Source organism: Pseudonaja textilis, chromosome 2, assembly GCF_049901715.1.
Source record: "Pseudonaja textilis isolate UNSWEBS1 chromosome 2, rPseTex1.2, whole genome shotgun sequence".
NCBI lineage: Eukaryota > Metazoa > Chordata > Lepidosauria > Squamata > Elapidae > Pseudonaja > Pseudonaja textilis.
In genome coordinates, this window is record NC_141991.1 from 211,113,442 (window position 1) to 211,127,129 (window position 13,688).

At 38.1% G+C, this 13,688-nt stretch overlaps 1 protein-coding gene across 9 annotated transcripts in view; it reads right to left on the reverse strand.

Annotated features, from left to right (window-relative positions):
• Positions 1-12,833, reverse strand: part of FER (FER tyrosine kinase) — a 129,555-nt gene extending 116,722 nt beyond the window's left edge. For 2 of the 9 annotated variants that reach the window (XM_087926986.1, XM_087926980.1), the window contains exons 1-2: positions 12,772-12,833; positions 7,165-7,340 (exon numbers count right to left, since the gene is read on the reverse strand). The gene's annotated coding sequence lies outside the window, so the exon portion shown is untranslated. Of the gene's footprint in view, positions 1-4,784; positions 4,895-6,453; positions 6,535-7,164; positions 7,341-11,920; positions 12,071-12,767 lie in introns of those variants that run through there. The other 7 variants (XM_087926985.1, XM_087926983.1, XM_026719707.2 and 4 more) reach the window with 5 other exon arrangements.
• Positions 12,834-13,688: the final 855 nt, after the last annotated feature.

Here is a 13,688-nt window from a genome sequence, read left to right on the forward strand (position 1 = left end):
CAAATGGTCACTAAACAAATGGTTGTAAGTCAAGGACTACCTGTGCTAATTCTATATATCAGCAGAAGCATTTACATCTGGGGCATTTATTTCAGGTAGGACATGCACAAATCCATTAAACTTCTGTACTATATTGTTTTATCTGAGAATCATATCCTTGAGCACACCAAATTCTCTATACCGACTTCTTATCATGCTTATAACTGCTTCCTGAACAAAATTGGGTCAAAATATCTAAGACAGACAAAGGTCAAATGAAAGTGCTCAGATTGATATGTAAAAACTGGGAATCCTTAAAATTATAATTCAAAATAGCATTTGCTATTAAAATAACATTATTATAAATACAATATATAAAAATACAATACTATTGTACGAAATCAAATAACAATTCAATACAAATGACCAGCCTCAAATTATCCTAATTTGAACACATTGTACAAAGACCTAGTTCTCTTAGGAAGTATAGACAGTAGTATTGGGAAAGATGGAAGAAAAGAGAAAAAGGGAAAAACTAGCAGCAAGGTGAATTATTACAATTACAGCAATTATAGCAACAATAGGTACAACGTTGGAAGATCAAGTTAAGGCCATATCATCCAATATTCACATTCATCTACATCAGGGATGTCAAATTGGGGGCCCTTGGGCCAGATGTGTTATGTGTAGTGGTGGTATTCTACCAGTTCGGGCCGGTTTGGCCTGGTTCTACTAATCTGATGGTGCCAATGAGCAGCAGAGACCGAACCTGTTATTCCCGTCCCTCTGCTGTTGGACCCACCCATCCACCCTGGCTCCCATATTCTTTTATTTCCTCCTTTTGAAGTGCAGCTGCTTTGTGCAGCATAGCAGAGTGCCACAAGGCAGCTGCTGAAGCAACAGGGAGAGTGAGGCTTGCAGGAGGTAAGTTGGAACCCACCCACCCTGGCAAACACTTCTGTGCCTGTGCAAAGTGCACGTTTGGCACATGTGTGCAAAGTGTGTGCATATGTGCAAAGTGCGCCCAAGCCACGCCCACCGAACCAGTGGTAAATTTTTTTGAATCCCACCACTGGTTATGTGCAGGCCACGCACACCTCGGCTCTGCAAAGGCAAAAACTGTCATGAGACGTCACAATATGCCACATGATGTAATCGAGTTTGACACCCGTGATCTATATATGATCACTAGATGAAGTTCACATTGTCACAGTTGACATTGAGTTGATGGCACATAATCATTAAATTTTATTAAATTCTATGACAATATTTTTGGGATCTACTCTTTAAGGGCAAAGTCAATAATATGCAGACCTACAATTTTCTCTTTCTGTTTCCCACTTGTCAACTAAGGCAGAGTTTCTCAGTCTTTCCAGCTTTGCAGACCAGCTCCATTTGCACAAACGGCATTCTTGTATGCCCACTGCTCATGCAAATAGAACATGCGTGCACATGCTTACCCACTGCTCGTGCAAGTGGGAATGTGTGCACATGCTCACCATTTCCACAGCACAGTTGCAAACAGCTCAGAGCCCACCAGTGGGCCATAGTCCAGAGGTTGGGGACCCGTCATCTATAAGGGTAATACCTTCTGAAATATCAACTTTAGAAAGTGACAGACTGCTATGGTCCCCAATTTTTTGTCATGGCTCTAAAATTATATTAAAACTATTTTTGCCATTTATGTTGAAACGAGGAGGGGTGTTAGCAAAAGCACTGCTCCCTCTTAATTGCAACATGCTGATTCGCAACAGCAAACTTTTAGTGTTTTTCAAGATGTTCTTGATTATTATGACTCCAAAAGCAATTGTTTGGCTTATTTGCTGCTATACCTCAGCGAGGCTTTCAGGCCGAATTGTTCAAAAATAAAATCCTTAAATTACACGGCTGCATGGAAGATTATAAGGCAGCGCTTCCCAAACCTGAGTAAATTATTTTTAAAAATGGATAAAAGTGGTTTTTGGGGGGTAACAAGACAATAACCTATTATCTATCACTACAAGGACAATTAAATTAACCAAGTGCATTAAAATATATTCAAAAATCACCCAAGTTATTAGGATAAAACAATGAAATTACCAGTAGTAATTTGTTGAAATGACCTAGATTATTAAATAATACTGCTTTTGTTATACAAGTAGTCCTCGAGTTACAACTTGTTACAAATTGGTTCAGCAACTGTTTGAAGTTATAGGTCCTCAAAATTCAAGCATCTTCCCCCATTAAAACAAGCCCACTCTACTCCTGCCAGCAGAGGAGCCTGCTGCAGATCCCGTCAATCAAGGAACTCCGGATCCAGGATCCAGAAGGAAAACCTTCTCTACTGTAGCGACAGCCCCTCTGGAACTTCCTAGCCCCTGGAGCGAGGTTTGCCCCTGCCCTTTTATTCTTCTACAAGGGCTTGAAGACCTGGCTCTGCCAGTTGACCTAAGGATCCAACAGGGGAGTAGCACACTGGAGGTGGTCACTGGACTCATTAGCTGAACCTACCTCCCCTCTGCACTTCCTGTTCCCCTTCCACCCATCTTTTTAGATTTCATATTGTACTTTTTAGATTTTATATTGTTTTTATTGTTTCATTACTTTGCTTTTGTTATGTTTACATTTTTCATCATTTTTCCCATTTTGCTGTTGTAAGCCACCCAGAGTTGCCCCAGGGTGAGATGGGCAGAAATTAAATTTAACAAATCTGACTAACTATTTCTTTATATTTAAAGAAGTTATTATAGTCTGCATATGACTTTTTACTTTAAATCATCCCTGGTGATCTACCCAATTAACAAATATATAAAAATCCAGAATTTATCCTAGCTGAATCTCCTAACTATCTTTAAAAAAAAAGATTTTACCTCGCTCTATATTTAAATATCCTTTCAATTTCTCACCATGTCTTTCTCTAATTTGAGAGCTTCATCTTACCTATTACAAAAGGAAATAAGAGCTCAACTGTAAACTAAAAACCAAAATTGTACCTTATTCATCTACCTGCAAACTCAAGTTTAAAAAGAAAATAAAACTGATTACAATCTAATGAAACAGCTCTTATCACTATATGTACATGAAGAAACTGCCATACTTAGAGACACCGACTAATGCCGTTTGCAACTGAAAACTGATCACCTTTCCAGATTATTTATTTTAACTTTCAGCAGTTGGGTGTGACCTGTAATTAGGATAGTGAAGTAATTTATTTCTCCAACATTTTTCTCACTGACTTTGACAAGATTATTTGTAAGACACTCTTCACAGCAGAACACTTGAGGTATATAAGCACAGGGGAGACATTTATAGCTTTATATGATTAGATCAACACCTGAGAGTAAAGGTAAAGAATAAAATAAAAATAAAATAAATAGTAAAGTATAAACTTGTAGTTTATTCAAAAGTAAACACTGCTCTTTTCAATATTATTTATTTTCAAGTACTGTATATATTGGTATATAGCCATAGATATGAATTACAAAATATAGTTTTTATGTACATAAAAAGACACTAAAATAAAATTGAAAATAACATTTGCATATTTTTATGGTTGGTCACACTATCAGCCTGGTGTTTAAACTGGATTTGGTATTTTTATCAGTAGATTTAGAAATTTACAAAGTAGTAAAAAAAAAGAGGGAGAGAGAAATACAATTTCTGAAATTTATTTTCCCGACTCCTCTTGATAGAATTATTCCAGCTAATTTTTTTCTTCTGATTCACAGACTTTTTTATGCCAGGAAATACAGACATCTAAGTAATTACATGTGGGTGAGCAATATCAGATCATCTGTTTGGACATGCAAGGGAAGGGAGATTATTTTGAATTTGTTGTCTTCTACTCTAAAGTTGAAAGTCATCTGAAGTATTTCAGGAAGAATTATTGATACAACCCTGGGGAAACAAAAGTTGAAATAAAATGCTTTTATTTGGAATGGAATACCTTGACACACCAAAGAATATTATTCTGAAATAACTGAGACTATTCATAGAATGGTTGCTAAGGTGAAAAATTATGAAGATACAAATCTAACCAATAAGTATTTAATAATGAAGCCCCAATGTACTCAGTGGGAATTAAGACTTCAAGTGGAATATCCCAAATTCTCTGAAAAGATTGCATGCTTATTTGTGGATTATTATTATTTTTTGTTAATAAACTAAACAAACTAAAAGTCATGATATTTATGACAAATCTGCTTAAAAATATAACACCTTGGCAACCTTGAATGACAAGAGAAAGGTAAGTATCAATCAAACCTTTGTTGTGGTCATAGACCAGCATGGAAGGGTAAAACTCAAACAGATATTTTTAATAAAATACATAAAAGTCAAAATAATATATATCTTATAAAAAAACACAAATCTAAAAAATTATAAAAGGGATAAATATATTAAAAAACAAAGATTAATACTGTATGCAGCTAACTAAACCTTTCATAATATAAAACATGCAATTAACAAACCAAGTACTCATTAAGGCTTGTATGAAGCCCAAGGCACATCTGATGAATTTTGATAGTTGCTGCACAGAATCAGCAATATTGTATGTGGTAGCAGGATTAGTGTCTGCAAGCAGCATGAAAGTGTAAAATTGTCCTGTGTGCCCTAAGTATTTATACACTATTTGTGAGATGAGGCTAGTGCAAATGTCTCTGTAGTACAGGCACTGGACAAGGACAGTGTCACAGGATCATTGCCTGTGTAGGTTAGGAATTTGCCTTCAAGGACAGTTGAGGGATGGGCATGACCCTGTGACAGAATGAAAGCCCTGCAGTGGGTAGGTATTCCAAGGTTAAGTATATCATGGGAGAAGCAAATACCTGTTGGGTTCACTGGCAATAAAGATTGGAGATCTGGCTGCATCCAATTGGTGCTATATGCTATTTAATAAGAGCTTTGGTGTAGTTGTATCCAATGCTGAGTAAGAAACCTGGAGAAACGTCCAAGGATGAGATTTTAGTTGTCACTGCTTTCTTCCATATGAAATGAAAGTCATTACTCCATAGTTTGTGGGGTGAAACCAGGAAAAAAAAGAATAGTTTGAGCCAATAGTTGAATACGATCATCTAAACTCTAGCCTCCACTTTTGGGATTTGAAGGGCTGACCTTCAAAATTTGAAAGAACAACTTCTAACAGCACAAAATTGGAAAAGGAGCCCAACTGTGCACTATAAAGAAGTTGTGTTATTGGCTTAGCTTTGAATAGTTTGAGTGCTGCACATATGAATGATAACTGACAATCTTCGTCAACACACTGCAGGTATATAGTGGCCACCTCTTGTGTTGAGGAAGGCAGTTAAACTCCTTTGTGCATTTCCTGCTGTTAGAAGAAACTAAGTTAAGTTCAGCTTTGATTAGTAAATTTAAATGAATTATTTGAGAATTCGAAAAACTAACCTAAAAAGATATAACAGCAAATTTGTTTCATCAGGCTGCCAAAAAAATTGCACAGTTGCAGTCATATACAATAGACATCTTATTTCTGAACAGACTTATTGTATCTAAAAACATTTTTTTAAAATATTTAAGCTCACCTTTATTTGGAACAAAGCAAACCATTACTGAGAAAAGATAATTGAATTTTTTTTAATCCGAGGGCAGAAACTTGGAAGATAAAGGAAAAGAATGTTCATTACTACCTCTAGCCTTCTACGAGAAGGCAGAGCTTTCTAGTTCTCAATAATCTTCCTTGATAGTTATCAAACAAAATAAAATCTAAAGCATGATAAAAAAAATGTTTCTACCTTGCAGCATGAAATTTACTCTATTATCTGGGTTCCTTCTTTGAATGATTTGATGGAAAGCAATGGGCCCAATTAGCCAATATTTTTTATTATGCCAGTGAAAGCCGTCAAAGGAGTAGGCAGAAATGCTACTTTGTTGTTTCTATCTGCATAATCATTTAGAACAGGGGTGTCAAACTTGTGTCTCATTGTCGTCACAAGATGTATCACAACTTTTTCCCCTTGCTAAACCGGGGGTGGCGGTGGCCAGTATCTGTGCCATGAGTTTGATACCTGATTTAGAGCATGACAAGAATTCTACCAAGCTAGTAAGTATTCTATTCATCTACCTGCCAATCTTTTATCATACTGATATACTCTCATTGTGTTCTTTTTCATTGTTTACTGTTCTGTTTTACTTCTGCTCCGTTTATACTCTTTTCATTTCTTACTTTATATTGCTGTAAGCCACCTCAAGTCCCACAGCCAGATAGGTAGCAAATAAATTTAAGAAATAATAATAATCTGTGATACTCATTCCTAAGAAAGCGTTCAATTCTCTTGAACATTATTATAAGGTTTGGTAATGGAGAAAATCACAGTTGAAATCAAATCCAGATAATATGTAAGTATTGATGGGACTGTATTCTCTTGAATGACATCTGAAGCCTAGACATGCCTCTTGCTTTTCTTTGCTTTTCCATCTGTTAGGTCAAGACTATATTTTCATTGTTATTTAGCAATAATTTGTATGCAGCGTACTCACTAGAAAAAAATTCAATTTCATGCAATCCCTTATACTGCTGTCAATTTAAGAATCTTCCATCCTAAAAGCTCTTCAAAAGTCCTATAAAACAAGTGACGGAAAACACAATTATGCCTTGTACATTAACTGTTCTTAAATTGATTACTTTTCACATGGTAGCTCAGCTTTGCAACTTCACTATTGCAGCATGTTTAATGTAGGGCTTCCAAAAAGCTTTTGAAAGTAAACCAAGTTAATGAAAATGTAGCAAATAGGTTGTTTTCAGTGCTCATACGAGAATCCCATTATGTCCATATTAAAAGTTTTGAATTAGTAGCCTTCTGCTTTCCATATATATTTAGTGTAGTGTTGTTAACTTTCATAGTTTAAACAGTCTAGAGTTTGATTATTTAGAGATACATCAAAGAAAATGCTCTTTTGAAAATGCTTCTGCTTTCAAATTAAGAATACATATTTCCCACAATTTTCAATTTTTTTCACTTTTGTTATATTGGTACTTATATCAAGTTTCTGAGTGTTTAAATTCATTAATATTCATGCTATAAACGAGAGGTGAGAAGGCTGTAACTTTTAGGAAACCTATTTAGCTCATGTGATGATATTCTGACTCCACAAGCCAGTATGAACTGTTGTAATCTATACGCTACTAAAACTCTTGCATTTGTAACATTTAATTAGGAGATATCAATGTACCTCAAATGGGCTACTTACAGAATGTTGGCACCCATTACTATGGATGGAGTGACATTTGGGAAAGTTGTGGCAGCTGCTGCTACAGTGCTATTACCGTGCTGCTGTGGTCACATGATTTTCATTTTCAATGTTTCCAGCCATTAGTACAATCTCTTACTTCCTCCTCCACCTAGCAGCAGCCACATATCTACCTGCTGGGAAGAGAAGGTAAGGAAGAAGAGAAGGGAGGAAGGAAACTGTCATTCACTGACATCTTCCCACAAGGAAACTCAATGGGGAAGCCAACAGGAAAACAGAAGTTGTTCCTGCTTCCCGATTATTTTGCCTGCCTGTGGTAACTCTGATTCTGAGTTTATTCAGAGAAAATCTCTGAAAAAGTGATCTAATGTGTTGTCTATTCTGTAATTAAGATCCAGAAGTATTTGGTTAACAATTTCTCTAATTAGCTAATTTTCTCTTTTTGCCTTAACCAATAATTGCCAGCAAGAAAACCAAGTATAGCCTCAAACAACTTAATGCTAAAATGGGAAGAGAAGATGCACTTAGAAAAAATGTGCTCCTTTTTTAGCTTAACTTCCTAAACTACCGTAGCGATTTCAGTGGTGCATATTACATAACTAGCAGGATACGTAGCTTTGCTACAAAACTATGTGATCAGGCAAGTTTTTGAGGAGGAAAATAAGGGGAAAACATTGTGCCTCTGCCTACCAGCTTCCATCGGTATTCATCTGGCTAGTATCCTGTCAGTGTGAGACAGTTGAGGGCTGTTTGGAAACCTAAACAGTATTTGCTGTGTGAGCAAGGAAACAAGAAGTTTGTGGCTTAACTCAACTGTTCTGTAGTAAAGCTGCTTGCTGCTATGAAAGTAAAACTGAAACTCCTCTCCTCTGCTTGCATTTTGCATTTGGAACAGATTTATTTTCAGGTGGGGAGAGGGAGAACTCCTTAGCATCAGAGGGCTGTTTGGAAACAAACAGTATCTGCTGTGTGAGCAAGGAGACAGCAAGGAGCCTGGGTGTGGCTTAGCTCAACTGTTCTGTAGTAAAGCAGCTTGCTGCTGTGAAAGTAAAACTGAAACTCCTTTCTTCTGCTTGTGTTTTGCATTTGGCATTTCTTTTTGTGTGGGGAGGGGGAGTAGAATTCCTTAGCATTACAGCATGTTAATAATATATGAAATACAAATACTCTGATGGTCATTTCAAAAAATCCTTTCTTAGTGAGCACCTAAAAGCCAAGAGGAACATATGTGCCAAATTTCAAGTTTGTAGGCTTTACGGTTCTAGAAATTTTGTGATGACGCATGAATGTTTTTTAGCTTTTACATATATATAGAAGATTAGAATAACAAGAGCCAATTCAAGTGTGTGCATATTTTTACTTACGTAAAGAAAATGGCTTGCTTTCATACGTTCCTATAATGGTGCATTCACTTAAGCACTGAGACAAACTGATAGCATTATGACATTTACTTATATTAGGCTATGAAATTTGTATATTAGTGTATAATTTATGGAAAAGCTATCAGTCAATTGAAATGATGGCTTATTCAACCAGTTACAAACACAGTGGCTTAATAAAGCTTGTAACACACACACACACACACCCTGATGTTAAGACTAAATGGTTCTTAAAATACATTTTCTCAGACTCCAAACAACTGTATTATGACTTAACATACAATAGGGAACTATGTTGCAAGGCACTAAGCTAACTTACAAAAGAGACTTCAGTTACTAAACTATCAATTTAGACAAAAGCATAGGTGGCATTTCTCAAAACTCATTCATCAATATAAGATTAAATTGAAATTACTTGTTCACTGATCTAACAGTTATACATTTAAGTCAAAGTGTTCTCTTCTAAATTCATTTTCCATGAATTGTTTGCCTTCCCTGGCATATCTTCAAAATTCTTTGATAGGTTTGACAGTGATCTAAAGCTGCATTTTCCCTAAAGATTTGAAACCAGAATATAAATTTTGTTGCTAAACAAAGCAAATTAAAATGCATTTCTCACAACAGTAATTATCACCTTAATTGAGCATATAAAATTCAGAAAGCAATTCCATCCTCTGCCAATTTAGTAGTCTAATCAGCTACCACTGAATGCATATATTGTACAACCTTTGAAATACCTAACATGACTCCATGTAAGTATATGTAGAACCACTAACACATTTGTGGATTTAAAATTAGGGGTTCCAATTAAATAGAAATGGAGCAACTGAAGACTGAATTGACAATTGCTCAATTAGGTTTGTAGAACAAAGTCATTATGTAGTTGTAATCTATTTTTGAATCCCTCCAGTTACATTAAAAAATACAATAAGGTCTGAAAAATATTCTAAAATCAGGACATCATCCTTATGAAAGTCTTTTGTTGCACATCTAAAAACTAAACTTCATGTGAAAGACTGTAAACATAAACATCAGCTGTGAAGCTCAATTAATGATGCAGGGAAATTTCCAATATATATAGGAAATGAAGATTCAGGTAGTCCTTGAGTTATGACAGAAATTAGTTCCAAAATGTTCATTCCTAAGCAATGTGGCTGTAAAGTGCAATGTCACATGATTGCATTACTTAGTGAGAATAATCCCTGCATTCCCCATTGCCAATTGTTAAGCGTGGATTGTGGGATACTTTCTGAGCATCTCCTTGTAACTTTCTGCCAGCTTCCCACAAGCAAAATCAATCGCAAGTCACAAGCTGTTCACAGGCAGGCTGATAGCAGGTGACTGCTGTTGGATGTGAAGGGAGGAAGTGAGAGCACAGGTGGCTGGGGTGGTATGATGTTAGCATGGCAGGGCTTAGAGTGGCTCCTGCTGGAAGTGCAACGAGCAGAAGTATGGTGTGGGCACAACAGGGCTTAGAGTAGCTGGGAAAGAGAACAAAGGGGTTCGTGGGTTACCAGGGAAGTGCAGTGAAAATGCAGTGGTGCTATTGTAGGGTGCGCAAGTCCCTGGAGAAGTGCAGCAAAAGTGAAAAGAGGCTTGGAGAAAGATGGCAGGTAGGGGAGACTTTAACTTGCAATCTCCCCCATTGACTTTGCTTGTGGAAAGCTAGCAGGGAAGGTTGCAAATCATGATCACTTGATTGTACTAAGCACTGCAACTCTTGTTAATTGTGAGCCAGTTGCCAAGAGCTCAGCTCATGACTATGTAGGTCATAACCACCACTTGTCATCATCATAACTTTGAACTGTTTGCTGAACAAGTGGTCGTTAACCAAGGACTACCTTGTAAAGTAGAACAAAAGTTAAACTCATGCACATATACTGGAAAGATTCATCATTTAAGTTCATATGAGCTTACAGTATACAAAATAAATGGGAATAAATTTTGCAAGATATTTTGGGAAAGTTTTAGGATAAGGAAAAGAAATATGCTTAAAAAGGAGAAAAATCCCTTAGATTCTGATATTATGTTCCCTGTTTTAACTCTTAAGTTTATTCCCATATGATTGTACACCTGGATCAACTACATATGTAGGTTTGCACAATTCAGTAATTTAAGGTTTAAAGTTGTAATGTACAAATATATTTCTATAATTTAGGAAATCCCATTTAGGTGCTAAAACATTTTACCCCTCAGGATGATTATGACAAGGAATGACATCTTAAATAAAATTGCCAACAAAAGCTCACATATTTTGTATTACGTTTTCTTCTAAGATTATGTATTCTGCAGAATTCCAAACATTAAAAAAGGTATCCAATAAGCAATCATCCCATTTAACTCAATATTGTATATGGAATTTCAGGTATCAGTTCTACTAGACTTCATAAAATTTCTAGGGACTGAATTGAAAGCTTTTATAATGCAACATTTGCTAATCAATCTAATCAACTCTAATCTCACGCAGTGAAGCATTCTACACTTTTCCATGAAGACAATAAAAGATCCAACATTTATTCCGCCATACTCTAATAAGTAGAAAATGTTTATTGCTGTAATAAATATATATCTTAGCAATTAAAACTGTCATATTAATGAAAAAATCATTTAGGGTCATTCAGCTGTTTCTGGAATCAGGTGTTTGACTTCCACAGCTGCAGTACTCTCAGAAAACACACATTTAAGGACCCATGCAATTTAAAGTAACATCCCTCTTGCCCCCCTCCCTTATTCTTACAACAGAACCAACATATTAAGCTTCATGGATAACTAACAGCTCCTAATAGCTGATACTCTTACATCTATTCACTCAATTTATAAAATTCAACCATTAAGAAGTAATGTTTTTGCTAGGCCAAGTATTGAAATATGAACTGTAAGACTGCTTCCTTCAACATATAATGGCCTCTTGGAGAAATGTGAAAATCTTGGGTTTTTAAATAATTCCAAGCTTCTACTATTGTACACAAGCAAAAGTAATTTAATACAGTTTTCTGTGTAAGTTCATGTGTACATAAATTTTCTTTTGTATCCCTCTCTCCCCCACCCCAAACTAGATTTCAACTGCATCCTTGCCAAGTGAAATGGAGCAAATAAAGCAACTTTTACACATACACATTATATTTATATAAATATTATATAAAAGAACCTCCACGGGAAGGGATGGCTCTACTTCCTTCAAACTTCCAGTGGGCCAAACTCTGACTAGTGAAAACGAATCCCAGCCTCTTCATAAAGACAGAACAGAATAGAATAACAGAAGGGACCTTGGAGGTCTTCTAGTCCAACCCTTTGGTTAGGTAGGAAACCCTATACCATTTCAGACAAATAGTTGTCTAATCTCTTCTCTAAAACTTCCAGTGTTGGAGCATTCACACCTTTTGGAGGCAAGGTGTTCCACTGATTAATTGTTCTGTCCGGAAATTTCTCCTTAGTTCTAGGCTGCTTCTCTCCTTGATTAGTTTTCACCAATTGCTTCTTCAGGTGCTTTGGAGAACAGTTGGCCTCCCTCATCTTTGTGGCAACTCCTGAGATATTGGAAGACTGCTATCAGTAACCCTTAACCCTTCTTTTCATTAAACTAGACATGCCCAATTCCAGCCAATTCTTTATGTCTTTTAACCTCCCGTCCCCAGACAATCTTGCCATCGACAACACCTTTAAAGTGTTCGGTGTTATGCCCAAAGCCAGCTATGGTGGGTAACGACAAGCAGGGAAACCAGAAATCAGCAAAAGGGCAGAGGCGGCGAGGGAGCTCCGAAGCCTGCGTAAGCCGAAAGTCCGAAAACTCCATCTCAAGCGAATCCAAGTGCCGTCCCTATCACCTCACTTCCGAAGTGACCAGGTCGAGGAACCGAGGACGACTGGGCGGAGGAGGGGAACCGCCGGCCCAGGGACGCAAGGCCGAGCGGGGAACGCCAGATCGCCTCCCCCCCACCAGATGACCGAGGGTGGGGGCCCACGACTCGGCAGCATCATGCTGCCCAAAGAAGCCCCGCTGCTGGCCGCCACAGCAGCAGCGCCTCCCTTTTGCCCCGCTTCCTTCCTTTATCCTCGAAAGCGATCCCGGCGCCGCCCCCGCCCACTCGTCCGGCCTAGGCGCCGCACCTCTCCCAAGCCTGGCACCCTTCGAAGGGGCCCCTGCCGCGCACCCTTCCTCCGCCTGGCTTTCGCCAAGCACAAAACCCCACCGGCGGCACCACAGACCCCGAGCACAACATTCACCTACCTGACAAGCTGAGCCCCCTCCACCACAATACGCCTGCCACCCGCCCCGCCTATGTCACGGGCGGGCGCCGCAGCGAATCCTCGCTTCCTTCTCCCGCTGCCGACAACCAATCGGCTTCCAAAGCAGCTCACCCGCCGGGAGCCAATCCGCACGCCATCCAGACCGCTCGGCGAGAGGAGAGGTTGCTGGTCGGTACACCAATGAATGGAGGCGAAAGTGGTGGTCTCGAGCTTCAGAGCGGAAAGGCTATTGGTTGAATCGCTTGGGTGGGGCGGGCCAACGAGTGGGGAGGGCTGGATTTGATTTCCTCTCCTCGTCTAAGGTGAAATGGTTTAGTAGCTCAGGGAAGAAACGTGGTGGCAGAAGGACCGACGCGGGAATGTATTGGTTTTCCCCTATAACCCTGATGATGTAATAAACTGGAAGTTTTGGGTGTAACACATCAGTGGAGTTTCTTAAAGGTTACAATATATTGAATGAGCCTTATCTGAATTCAGCAGGAGCCTCTTTATGTTTCAGTATAAATGCGCTGAAGACTTTGACTTAATCTTTCAGAAACCGTCGTAGGTTGGAATGGGTTGTTCTGTTGTTTCACTGGCATGCAATTGAAAAATACTATTTCAAGGTTCGGGCTACTTTTGTTCCAAACCATAGCTGCAAATTGCATTAGGAAGGAAACACTGAACTACCTTACACTTAACTCTGTCATAACCCCCACAATTCTGCAGTAGTTGGGGCTTCTAGAGTCTAGACAAGCCTATTGTATAGAACACACCTGTTCAATTGAGAAGTCCATATGAAGGCTTTTAAAGAAAAATACATAGTTGCAAATCCAGATTTTTTTAAAAATTTGGGGTCTTATTTTTATTGTTGGAGATAACTGAGAATTACTTTACTATTAATTGGACTATCAGGCC